The sequence below is a fragment of the Danio rerio genome, chromosome 21 (genome assembly GCF_052040795.2).
Source record: "Danio rerio strain M-AB ecotype USA chromosome 21, GRCz13ab, whole genome shotgun sequence".
Lineage (NCBI taxonomy): Eukaryota > Metazoa > Chordata > Actinopteri > Cypriniformes > Danionidae > Danio > Danio rerio.
This window is the reverse complement of record NC_141041.1, coordinates 18641119-18655058: the sequence shown is the minus strand read 5'-3', so window position 1 is coordinate 18655058 and position 13940 is coordinate 18641119. Positions and strand designations below refer to the sequence as shown.

Below are 13940 nucleotides of genomic sequence, written 5' to 3'. Positions count from 1 at the left end.
CAGTTTGTGGACATTAAATCAGGTTTTTTTTTTTTTGTACATTAACATAATGGATATCCATAGAGCAGTTTATAATAATGTGTATCCTGTCACATTTGTGTGCAAAAACAGTGCAAAGTTAAACGCAGATGCTTTGTGTGAACTTTGTAACGAGATTGTGTGTCACTCATCGATGCAGAAAGGTCTGAATTAACTCCACATCAAATAATCATTGGGAACGTTTTTACTGTAGTACAGTATTTGTCACAAACTTTACAGTATTTTGTCACAAACAGAGCAGAACATTCCAATATTCTGAAAGCTATAATAAATAATCTGATGGGAGTTTTGAGCTGAAACTTTACACACACATTCCAGAGACACAAAAGACTTATCTTTAATCTTGAAAAAAGGGTAAAATAGGTGCTCTTTAAAATAAGATATACAGTATAATTGTCTTTTAGGATATGTATAAATCCTTTAATTATTCATGCTTATGCAGTCTTCTTAGCTATTATATATGAATAGAATTCATTAGTTTTCTGACACTAAAAAGTAGTTTTGCAGTAACCTGAATAAAAATATGCATACGTATATATGCATAATTATGATTCATACTGGGGGGGAAAGAAACCAGCTTCTAAAGCGCTAGATTTTCTGATGCGCTTTCACTCCGCAGTGTATATACATCAAATTTCCCGGCTGAATACATTTGGTGTGAAGTATGCTTTGTAGAAGTGTTCCCTCAGACTTCAGTAATTCATCAGTAATTAAGTCTGTCTGGGGGCTGTCAAGGGACCCCGAGTTTTTCCTGCAGACTCTGAAATCAGGCTGTTAACACGGCCCTTTAACGGGTACATGGACCCGCTGGGATGGAGTCGCTGACCCATGACTGTCTGATATGTGCGTATGAGGGAGTGCGTGATGTCAATAGTCAGTCTTTCTGCTTGTGCTGAGGTGTGGAGCAGCTCAGGTGGAACTAATGCAGAAGGCTGTGACCAGAGCTCTGCTTACCACAACATTAATTAAAGTCATTCGCTACACACAACCATGGATAAGGGTACGCATCAGGGGAGTGCATTTGTGAGTGTGTGTGTCATATTTATGTTCCAGTTTCTAATGTGATGATTTAATAAAAAAATAAAAGGATGAATGTTGGTAAACAGATTTGCTAATTTGTCTGTATATATTTTAAATTTTTTTCATTAATATGATGATTTACAAAATTAAAAGGAGAAGAATGTTGCCAGATTGGTGAACAGATTAGCCAGTTTGGTTATATATGAAGAGTTCAACTGCAAAATCTGTAGCTTAAATAATTTCAAGTTCATTGCAAAGAATACACTTTTTTAAAGGTCTTTAAAATAAAATAACTCTACATAAACATAGAAGTCTGAGAAAAATACAAATTTTCAATGGAAATTTCAGACGCCAGAGTTGAACTCTATATATCTTTTTTAACTTTTTTTAACAATATGATGATTTAAAAAATTAAAAAGAGATGAATGTTGCAAGATTGGTAAACTTAGCAGCAGATAAAAGAAAATGAAAATTATGTCACCATTTACCCGCTCTCCTCATGTTGTTCTAAACCAGAGATATCCAAAGTTGGCCCATTGTAACCTTTGATTTGGCCCACCATCCATCCTTAATCAGGTTTGGTTTTTCTCCTTCATAAGGAAAAGTTTGGGCACCCCTGCTGTAAACACATCGAAACACAAGTGAAGATACTTTAGGTTTTCTGAGATTTATGTCTTACCATTAAAGATCACCCAAAATGGTGCAGCTTATAATTATATAAATTCTAAATAAAATCTTTTTAATTCTGCAGTTTGGTGGGTTTTGGAATTTTAACATTGTACGTTTACAGTGTTTAGATTTAGTCAAAGAAACTCAGTAATGCTTGCTTGAAGAGTGAGAACCAATTAAGTTCATTTCTATGCATCACACGGCTCTTCTGAGCTTTGGCAAAAACCAATCAGGTTTGTTCTAGTTCCCCAAGAATGGAGTTTCTGTGTATGTTCAATTTTTATTATTTTTTTAGTTATTATTACATTGTTTCTGTGTTTATGAAAGGCTAAATTAAATCTGTTCATAATAAAAAGCAACCAGGTGTTTTCAGAAGACTGGAGATCATTTGTATTTATTTTTTGATTTCTATTAAAAAGTTTTATAAAAAATAAATAAATAAAAAACTTTAATTTTTGAACAAATAGTCTTCATAAAAATATCCGGTGTGGAACAATATGAGGGTGTGAAAATGAAAAAAAAAAAAAAAAGTGCAACAAATCTTTAAATTTTAGTGACACTTTTAGTTTTATTTTAATTACACTGCGGTATTTAATATGCACATTTTTGTTATCATAGGTATGAAAATACTGTGAACGTTTCTGTCTCTGAACAAATTTTTAGAGCACACTTTAAATCATGTACAAAATTGCACATAACTTGCTAAAAATACTGACAACAAAATTATCTCTGTTAAAGTTGCAGTAGTCGATCTGCCAAAATGCTATCCGTTTGCAAAGTAGCTTTGAAAACACAGTCCTCTGCTGGCACACACCTCCCCTGCTGGCCAAAGCCATGCCTCCAGAAACACTAATGTGCACCAGTTAGAAAACTTTATGGTAAAGTAGCATGGTAAACAATTTAAGGAGTGCGTGACAGGCTTTCATTGTTCAAAAATGAACCAAAGTGAATATAAAACCAACTCCACCTCAGTAAAGCAGGCTAGGTGGAATAGTATTGTTTACTTATGTTTTGTTGTTTAGCTAAATAAAAACCTACATTATCGATGCTGTAAAAGGTCCCTTATGAAACTGAAAATAGTGATGTCAAGCTTTCGCTGTAAGATTGCAGTGGCTAAAAAACACTTTTGTGCATATAACCCATTTGAAAAACAACTAAATCACAACATAAACTTTTTATGACTAAAATAGTTTTAAAACAGAACATTACCTGTCTAAAAGAATAAAAGAAATACTTCAGTCATGGTGTCATCCTTCCTCCAGTGTGCAAAAGTAACTCCATTATTGATTCATGATTTTAAAAAATTTTGATTCAGTATTTGTTTTTACTGGTGTCACTCTGTCTCACGTGCACGTAAGCGCACGTGTACGCGCAAATGGCGAATCAGTCTGTGTGAACAAGGATGCTCCGGTGTACAAATCTACATTTGTTGACAGACAGTTTGGGCTACTTATCAGAATTATTGGCCCAAGAATTTTTAATTGGACAAATATTTTTTATTCTTATGCTTACCCATTCATTTATTCATTTTCTTATCGGCTTAGTCCTTTTATTAATCTGGGGTCGCCACAGCGGAATGAACCGCCAACTTATCCAGCACGTTTTTAAGAAGCGGATGCCTTTCCAGCTGCAACCCAGTAACATCTATACACACTCATTCACACACATACACTACGAACAATTTAGCTTACCCAATTCACCTATACCACATGTTTTTGGACTTGTGGGGGAAACCGGAGCACCCGGAGGAAACCCACGTGAACATGGCAAGAACATGCAAACTCCACACAGAAATACCAACTGACCCAGCCGAGGCTTGAACCAGTGACCTTCTTGCTGTGAGACGATTGTGCTACCCACTGCACCACCGTGACGCCTATGCCTTACCCAGAATTTAAAAATACATATAAATTCATTTACTTTAATTATTAATATTATAATGTGAAGGGACTTTCAACCAGCACAACAAAAACTGCTTCTGAAGGCAAACCCCTGCTGCAGCTTTAACTCTGTTTTTTTGTAATTTATTAGAATGTGGTATTATAAAATATTCAGCTAGTATTGTGCCATAAAAATGTAATACCATCACATGCCTAGCAGCGATTTATTTTAAAACTAATATAATAGTTCAAATCTACGTAGATGATTGTGTCAAATCCAGTGATCATTTAAAATAAATTACCAAATTAGAAATTTCTAATAATAATCAACCTCATCCATTGGCAAAAGCCATATCTGATCCAGTCTGAGTGTGGGTGTTATATGTCAGACTCAAAAGGCTTACATAAAAAGAGCTCTGTTTTATTGAATAAAAGCCATGAAAGAAAAGCCATTGGGCGTTTGCATTTCACACCATTTCGGCTGCGAACTTCCCCTCTGAAGATTCTCCCACTCTTTCTGAACCCTTTCATGTTGCCTTTCACCACGGAGACACAAGGAAGTTCTCATTTTGAAGATTGCTTAAAAAAATGTCTCCCAAAGATCAGACAACGTCAAGATTAACCTGCCCTGCACACAAGACCCAGAAATGGTCGAAATGAGCAATCAAAACGGCGGCAACTGGAGACTTAACGTGACATGACAATGGAAGCGGTTAGCAGTCAGTCATTCATATGTTTCCGTGTTTAATCTGACAGGAGGTGGAAGCAGCCAGTCCAAATCTACAGCATGAGCGGAGCGAAGACAGATGGGACCCAGTCAGGATACAAACTCACGCGGATCCATTCAACTCCAACTCAAAGCATATGCCATTAGGACAGTTTCCGCATAAATTACCTGAAATTCTGGTGACCCGCAGGTAGAGGATTAACAAGCACTGTAAAGAATGCTGTACAGTTTCAACCTAATTTTGAAATCAATCAAATACCACTAAATCAAATACCATTTTTACAAAACAATTGGGTTAGTTCATACTGCAACCAAAACTGCCTTAAAGTTTCTTTTTTTTTTTTTTTGTTAGTACACTTCACAAAAATACTTATCTTACTTAGATATTTTTGGCTTGTTTCAAGTCCAAATATCTAAACAATCTTATATTAAGAAGCATTTTCTAGGCAAGCAATTCAAATTGACTTGTTTTCAGAAATAATATGCCAATATTAAGTGAGTTTTTCCTAAAAAAAAAATAAATAATAAATAATAATCTGCCAATGGGGTAAGCAAAATAATCTTGCTTTTCCTTTTGACATAAGATTATTTTGCTTACCCCATTGGCACATTATTTTGCTTTTTTAAGGAAAAACTCACTTGATCTTGGTATATTATTTCTGAAAACAAGACAATTTGATTTGCTTGCCTTGAAAATCTTGCTTTAATTATTTTAAATATTTGGACTAGAAACAAGAAAAAAACAACTAAGAATGTCATTTTTTTTTTTTTTTTTTTTTTTTGCAGTGTTTGCTCTAAAAAAATTAAGATGTTGTAACCCAATATTGGGTCAAACCCAACCATGCTAACAAAACGGTGATGCTTACAAATATTTTTAAAGAGATTACAAAAAATCTTTTTTAGTTCTGTAGTTTGACTTCTCATAATGAACATATTTTAACATTGTGGGCTCTATTTTGACGATCCATGTACAAAATGCAAAGCGCAGGGCGCAAAAGCATTAAGGGCGTGTCAGAATCCACTTTTGCTAATATAAGGACGAAAAAATGTGCTTTGCGCCATGGCGCAGGGTCTAAAAGGGTTGATCTTATTGTCTTAATGAGTTATGAGTGTGTTTTGAGAATAAACCAATCGGAGTCTCCTTTTGCTATTTACATGGCAGACTTTGTAAGTGAATAAAACTGAGGGTTTCACTAGCAAGAAAAAAGGTAAACAGAGCATTTACAGCACGAGAATAAAAGATGAGCCTCCTCATTATTTACTTTCACTTTCACTCTCGTGGTTAAAGAAACTTGTTGTACACACAAACATCCATTAGCCTTTAAATAATTAATTTAGTTTGTTAAGCGCAAAGATTTGTTTCAAAACTAAATTCAGTTCCAATTTCCAGCAAATTAATATATCCAAATACACATGCTATTCCCCATATGGTCTAAAACCTGACATGTGGACAAATCTAAGCTTGGTTTTAATAAAACAAACATAAACATGCATATAATAGATAGAACTGCTAATAATAATAATATTATACAAATGAAATTGTCACGAATAAACTGAAAAAGCCCTCCGAGATGAAGAAGGCATGGAAGTATGGTTTTGTATTTATGTAGGCTAAAAAATAATATGTTTGTAATATTTTAATCCTTTATATTTATATCCTATATATTTATCCTTATTCTACCCTATATATATCCTTATTATATCCTATATATTCAATATTTAAATTCTTTTTCATATGTACTTATATTTACGTATTGCAGTACATCATGTGTGTATAGTTCCTCAAAATAGCAACGCGCCAACATTGCGCCTCAACACGCCTCATTTTTTAGATCAGAATGCCTGTTGGCGCAAACATGAGCACTAATGCATTTGCTATTTAAACAGCGTGGTGCAAAACGTCAAAATGTCTCTCGCACCAAGCTGAGTTTCTGGTGTCCCGCAGGTAGAGGATTAACAAACACTCTAAAAAATACTTTACAGTTTCAACCCAATTGTGATTCGAATACCACTGAATCAAATGCCATTTTTACAATAAGGTCTGTACTTATTTGCACCAAAACTGGATCAAAAATGACCTATTTTCTAGCATGTTCACTCTAAAAATAAGTTGGGATGTTGTAACCCAATTTTGGTTAAAGATTGACAAACCCAACCATGATGACAAAATGATAATGCTAACAAATATTCTAATAGTAAGATTGAGAATAAAATCCTTGTTAATTTAATGGTGTAAATGGCTTCAGATGATAAAAAAGTTAAAATTTTGATGTAGAAAGGGTCATTTAAATTGAAATAAAAAAGATAGCCTAACATTGGATTTGTCCATATTTAACTTAACACAAGGTTACAACAAGGCATACGTTTTTTTCTGTGTAGGCTTTTAGATGCAAATTATGCATCGCAAAATCCTCAAAATAGTATTATATACTAAAAATTAATCAATCTTCTTTAGAATAAAAAAATCCCAGTTGTTTGTCTCTAAAGAGACTCAGCAACTAACGAAGTCAGTAACTTACAACTGAACTGTAAATTCATTTGTCTCCACTTCATAAAGCAACAGTACAAAGAACTCGCTTCTAGGAAGCATGCGTGAGTGTGTGTGTGTGTTTCAGAATATCTGCACTTGTAATTATTTCGGGTGGAAGAGTATGAAGAATTTATAATGAGTATTTTTGTTTTTTAAAAAGAAATACCGGTAATAACTACTATGCAAAGCTATTTGAATGAATATTTATGACCTTTGCTATGAAATATTCATAAAGTCGGTATAAAAAAAGAACACAAAGAAAGAAAATGGAGAAAACGATGCGTGAGTGAGAAAAGTCACGGAAAGGGAGCCACTGCCTGGAATTTTGGTGGGAAGAGCGACCGACAAAACCTTCGGATTGTATATCTGACATTTATTAACAAAAGCACCAGCAACATCCTCCTGTTTTTTTTTTTAAGTGCCCGTCCCTTCATCCCCGAGTTTCTTTCTTTCTTTCGTTCATCCGATCCTCCCCTTTCCATCGCTCTGCTTCTCTTGCTCAACTTCTCTCTCTCTCTCCCTCTTCGTTCCATCTACCCAAATTAAGAAATTAATGAGGGATAGATTCTTTACCGACTGCCCCTGCAATGTTTACCACTGATGAAATTATAATGCTGCCTCAGCTGTATAATTTATAAGCCAATTAGAGGAAGTGTTACTTGATTTGATGGGGAGCCGACACACAAAGTACATTTAACTAATAGAGAGCAAGAGAGTAGCGCGCGGAAAGAGAAGGAGGAGGGAGGACAGCTGAGGCTGACGAGTCCTTGCGCCACTCTAGGATTACGTGGCTAATTGCCCTGCTTTATCTGTCTGTCACGGATAGCCATGCATATTTCAGTGTTCCCAAAGACTTTGATTGTTTGCACTCGTGTTGGGCCTGTAACAAGCAGAGCAGTGGCCAACGTGGAGAGTAGTTAAAGACTGGCACCAGGAAGAGGTGGAAGAGGGAGGAGGGAAGCAAAAGAGAAGAAGTAAAACTGACAGATGAATATTACTGGAGAGAGAAGAGAGGAGAGAGCACCACCAGAAAGATTAATGCAAACATGAGAACCGGCTGCTGTACAGTAATTACCGTAAACTTAGGAGCACTGCTTTGCTTTGTTGCCAACATGTGCGTTTGTTTGAAATTTGACTCAAAAGCAGGGGAGGGACGTGTTGTAATCAGGGGTTTTGTTTAGTTCTTCAGGAGTAATTTTGAAACGTCTTTATAACAAGAGGCCTTCATTTCAGAAATAAAAGAGCGTAAATTAATATTAAATTGAACGTACAGTTGAGGGCAAAATTATTAGCCCTCCTGTGAAATTTTGCCCATTAAACATTAAAGTGATGTTTAACAGAGCAAAGGAATTTTCACAGTATTTCCTATAATATTTTTTGCTTTATGGGGGGTTATTTTGTTTAGTTTGCCTGGAAAATTATTATTATTAGCCCTCTTAAGATACTTTTTTTTCCGATTGACTACAGAACAAATTACTGTTGTCCAATTACATGTCTAATTAACTTAGTTAATCCTTTAAATAAATACTAGAATCTTGTGAAATAATTAATCAAATATTATGTACTGTCATCACTGCAAAGACAAAAGAAAATAGATATTATAAACAAGTTAATAGAAATGTTAAATCTTAAAAATGTGTTGAAACCATCTCTCGATTAAACAGCTGTTGATCACAGAATTTCACAGATGGTATAATCATTTTGTATGTTAGATAAGTACATTTTTCTATTAGATTTAGAATAGAAAAATGTATTAGTACATTTTTTCTATTTTCTATTAAGTATTAAATTCAACCAAAAATATTAAAACAATTATTCAGAAATTTCCTTCGGCTTAGTCTATTCATCAGGGGTCGCCACAGCGGAATGAACCGCCAACTTATCTAGCATGTTTTACACAGCGGATACCCTTCCAGCTGCAACCCAGTACTGGGAAACACTCATATACACTCATTCACACACTCATACTGCCAATTTAGTTTTTTTCAACTCACCAGTACTGCAAGTCTTTGGACTTGTAGGGAAAACCAGAGCACCCAGAGGAAACCCACGCCAACAGGGGGAGAAGATGCAAACTCCACACAGAAATGCCAACTGACCCAGGCGGGACTCGAACCACAGTCTTCTTCTTCCACTGAGCCACCATACCGCCCTAAATTCAGCCAAAAATATCATTGTAAAAAATAATATATATATTTTTAGTTTTGTCTCTTTTTCTTTTCATCAAACAATTGAATTTGTATTGCTTAAGGTGATATATATTAACCAGACTTCTCGAATGTGAAATGTTTTGCATACTAATTAAGTATTTTTGCAGAAGTGGATGGAGCTGATAGAGCTGCAAAGGTTGTTTAAAATTAACTTGAGCTCTGCATGTAAACGTCAGCGGAAATGTGTTAAAACTGAACACAGAATATGTGCAGTGGAGAAAAGCTTAGGCTTTTAATGTTGGGCAGAGAACTCTTAGAAAAAGAGGACGTATGTATGGATGTGGCCAGTGGAGGAGCAGAGAATAATTGACAAGTGATTAGTTTTACTAAACTCCACCTGCTAATTAGCTGCCTATATAAGTTCAAGTCAGCAAATGAAAACTCTTGCACACCCCTGAATGTAACTCTTGCATTACATTGAGGATAACAGAATTCTGTAAATCAAATTGTTCATTTGTATCCAATAAATGGCTAATATGCTAAACATTGAAGAAAAACCTCTCCGGACCTTATTAAATTGTTTGTTTTTAATCTTTATACTTTGCAACTATCCTTTAAACCACTAAGATTTACTCATTTGTCAGCAATAAAGTAAGTACAGGTCAGAATAAGTATGTTATTATTACAGTATAGAAGTACTAATGGAAATTTATTTCACCATATTTAGTTATATTGTTTTAGAATGTTATTTGAAACATTTATTTTGATGCAGATACAAGAATGGAAAATCTAATATTTGACCCCAAAAAGACAAAAACATTGGGGGAAAAACAATTCTTGAGCTGTTTAATGGACGCAGTGTGTGTGCTAGTTTCTACAGTCAAATGTAAGACTTTTAAGATGATTATCAAGCAAATTTCAGCCTTACACAGGGCTAAATATTAAGGAGTTTTCCTAACAGCATCATTGGGCAAATGAAAAATATTTAACCTGCCTTATCAAAACAATTTTTATTGATTTATTTCCTAACCACATATTTTAAACATATTAAAACAAGACAAATCTAGTTAATATTTACTATATTAAACAAAATTTATGCACAACAGTCTGTCTAAAATGAATAGAAAACTTTTAAACAAACATTAATGTAAGGGATATAATTACACCATATTGGTATATATAAAAAACATACATAACTTTTGTTTTATTGAGACAGATTATTAGGGATTAATCAGTGCGCTTTGGTAATTTTACATTTAAATTTTGACATGTTTAAAATGATTTTAGAAGAAATCTGTCATTTTAAGACTTTTTAAGAGCCTGTGGACACCCTTGGTATACATAAAACATTCAAAAATATAAAACAAACTTGCACCAATTTATACAGTAACAAGTGTTTTGCGTGCTTTCACATGGATCTTTGACTCTTCTCAGTGTGCAGCTTACTTATACTATTTTCCAGTTTATGTGGCGCACACACATCAAAAGCATAAAAATCATAAGCGCTGAGCGAGACTGGAGATTTCCAATGACAGAACAAAAACCACACAATGGAATATGTTATCTATACATACTGAAGATCAGAGAGATCATCCTGCAAATGTTTTCTTAGCTCATCCACACCCCGGCGGAGCGCAGAACTCCAGAGGAGCGAGCGGAGGGACAGGCCTGCCGTTATCAGCCTCTGAAAACTGATCAGACATTTATGCAAAAGAGAGAAACTGGAGCGAAGGCATCTTCAATTATCTGATGAGGCAAGTTTATCTGAACGGCTCCCTTTTCTTTTCCTTTTTTTCCTGCGGGAGGATCAAATAGCAGCTCTTTACATAACAAAAGAGCTTCCTGCCTGACCTGCTTCGTTCAGCCTACTTTCAGATGCAGCTGGACTTTCCATAAGTAGGAGGACTTTTCTACTGTAAAACGCTGACTTATTCCAAAATTAGAAACTTGTTTGTTTAGATTCAGCGCTATAGATGACATAAAATATTCCTGCTTGTGCCGTTAAAACCCATAAACTCCATCAACCACCAAGCGATCCTTTGCACTTTTTACATATTTTAGCAGCTTTAAAGTAGGCTTTGCTATCCAGTGTTGCCCTCTGAAAGACCAATATGCTGCTTCACCAAACATGTTACTAATTCATCTCTTTTAAAGCCTGTGTAACTGGATAGCTGTTAATTAATATAGCTGTCAGTTAAAGGTCTTCTGCTGGACCGGCGGTAACATTAGCTTGACCTGCTAGTCACACTAGGCCTCAATCTGCAGCTCAATTAAGCTAATGCTATGCAAAAAAAAAGAAGGTCTCCAGCCATTAGCTCTCACGCCGGGGCCCATTAATAGCATAATTGGGCCATTCCAAAGGGCGATTAATATGGAAGCACTCTATGATCTCTTCTTCATTGCATGCTTAAAATGCTCCTAATATGCACGGATGCAGAATTGAGGGTCCGCAGGAAGTTAAGATTCTAGATGCATCTCCCTCAAGAGTGCAGATTTGTCTGATCAAAAACAGAAGAACGTACTATCAAATAAGAAACTTTCCAAATGGTGGTTAATTAAATATCACAGTGTTTGAATGAATTACATTTTTAAGGGAGATTTATGCTGGGAGTGTGACACCATGAAGGAACTGTGTGGAACGCAGAATTTTCTTACAGTGTACACTGAATGAACAATCCCATGTTATAGAACTTATCCCTGTTTCTACTAAAAGCAGTAAGGTATGGTTCAGTACAATATGCTACACTCTCAGAAATAAAGGTACAGGAGCTGTCACTGAGGCAGTATCTTTTAAAAAGATACATTTTTTGTACCCAAGAGTCCACAGTGGTACCTCAAAAGTGCATATTAATGCCCAAAATACCTAAAAAGTACCATTGAGGTACCGTTATGGACCCTCTAAGAACAAATATGTCCCTTTTGAAAACGTATAGCCCCAGTTACAGCTCCTGTATCTTTATTTCTGAGAGTGTATGGTACACATGTTTTTCTGTTTCCACCATACCATATCACTTTTTTTTTTAACCTTTTCCAAAGGGTACCTTCATTTACCACAACGAAATGACACCAAAATATTAAAGACTGGCAACTGAAAGCTACTGGTTTAGAGAGAACCATCAACAGCGAATGCTACAAGCCATGAAAATAAAACACAGGAAGTTCCATTTTTAAATGCACAACCAAGACATGACCGTAATAACACAGTGATCGCACATGACAATAAGCCATGGCTTGACAGAAGTTCAAACAAACCTTCTCGTCTTCTCATGACAAACAGCCACATGCCAAAAAACAAGAACAGAATCTGCTCTATGTCCTCTATTGTTGTTTACAAGGGTATATTTGAAATAATCATGATATGTGAATTAACTGTATAACTTTATAATTAGGAGTAGTGATGTAGTGATTCACCTGACTCTCGATTTGATACAATTCACAACTCTAATCTTTCAATTCAGTCACGATTTTTTTAAACAAAATTATTTGAAACAAATTTAAGGTGAGGAGCCCTTTTATTTTTTTTCATATTTTTGCAAAATACTATTTTCTGCCATAACTAAATTGTTATTTTAAAAACAAATTCCAAAAAATAATAATAAGCGCTGGGATTTTAGATTTTTATTAAAATAAATATCAGCATATCTATGTTTGATGGGGGTATTTCAGACAAAATGTCAGTTTACTCACACTCAAGGTGTCCCAGTTTGTTGAGTTTCTTTCTGCTACTGAACTTAAAAGAGAAATTTGGAAACTGGTAGCCATTGACATCCATTTTAGGGAATAAACACAATGTAATCAGTGGCTACCATTTTCCAACATGTGTCATTTTGTGTTCAGTAACAGAAAGAAGCTCAAACATGTTTGAAACAAGTGGATGGTGAGTAGAGGATGATATAATTTACTTTACTTTGCTGTACTTGATTTATCAGTGCATGTTGGTAAAAAGGAAAGTCATTAATAAATCTGTGCACTTTTTTGCAATGCAATCAATTTCTGAACCACAACACAATTATTTTCCTACATTTTGTTTTATCTTGTTTCTAGTTCAAACATCTAAACATTCTTTAAAAATTCCTGTAAGATAATTTAAATCTTGTTTTACGAAATAATATGTCATGTTTTTCTTTAAAGCAAGCAAAATAATCTGCAAGTGGGGTAAACAAAATAAAATTGCTGTTAAAAGGCAAAACAAGATTATTTTTTCTACCCATTGGCACAATTTTTTGTTTAATCTGCTTCATTTTAATTTTGCCATTGGCTTAATTTTGACACATTTTTTTGCTAGTCTGGAAAATGCTTCTGGACTTAAGAACATTTAGATCTTAGGACTAGAAACAAGACAAGAAAATCTAAGTAAGAAAAGCATATAAAAAAATAAATAAATATATATATATTTGTATTTTAAAGAGAATATTTTGTCATCTTGTCGGCTTAGTCCCTTTATTAATCCGGGTTCGTCACAGCGGAATGAACCGTCAACTTATCCAGCAAGTTTTTACGCAGCGGATACCCATCCAGCCGCAACCCATCTCTGGGAAACATTTACACACACTCATCCACTATGGACAATTTAGCCTACCCAATTCACCTTTTACTGCATGTCTTTGGAATGCGGGGGAAATCAGAGCACCCGGAGGAAACCCACACGAAGGCAGGGAGAACATGCAAACTCCACACAGAAACGCAAACTGAGCAGAGGTTCAAACCAGCGACCCAGCGAACTTCTTGCTGTGAGGCAACAGCACTACCTACTGCTCCACTGCCTCGCCACTTATTTTTATTTTGTCTGTATCAAATGATTTTGGCAATAGGTGCATTTTATTTTTACATTTCTTTTAATTATTCTATTTTACAACAGATACAAAAATATTAGCCAGAAAACATGCATACTTTCAGAACTTTCATTCTGTTGGCAAGGCTTTTAA

General features: G+C 35.0%; 1 long non-coding RNA gene across 1 annotated transcript in view; it reads right to left on the bottom strand.

Moving 5' to 3' along the window:
• Positions 1-208: 208 nt before the first annotated feature.
• LOC137490590 (uncharacterized) overlaps positions 209-13940 on the bottom strand; it is a 67367-nt gene continuing 53635 nt past the window's right edge. Inside the window, exons 5-6 of the long non-coding RNA XR_015520197.1 lie at positions 8860-9017; positions 209-1678 (exon numbers count right to left, since the gene is read on the bottom strand). This is a non-coding gene — a long non-coding RNA (uncharacterized LOC137490590). The remainder of the gene's footprint in view (positions 1679-8859; positions 9018-13940) is intronic.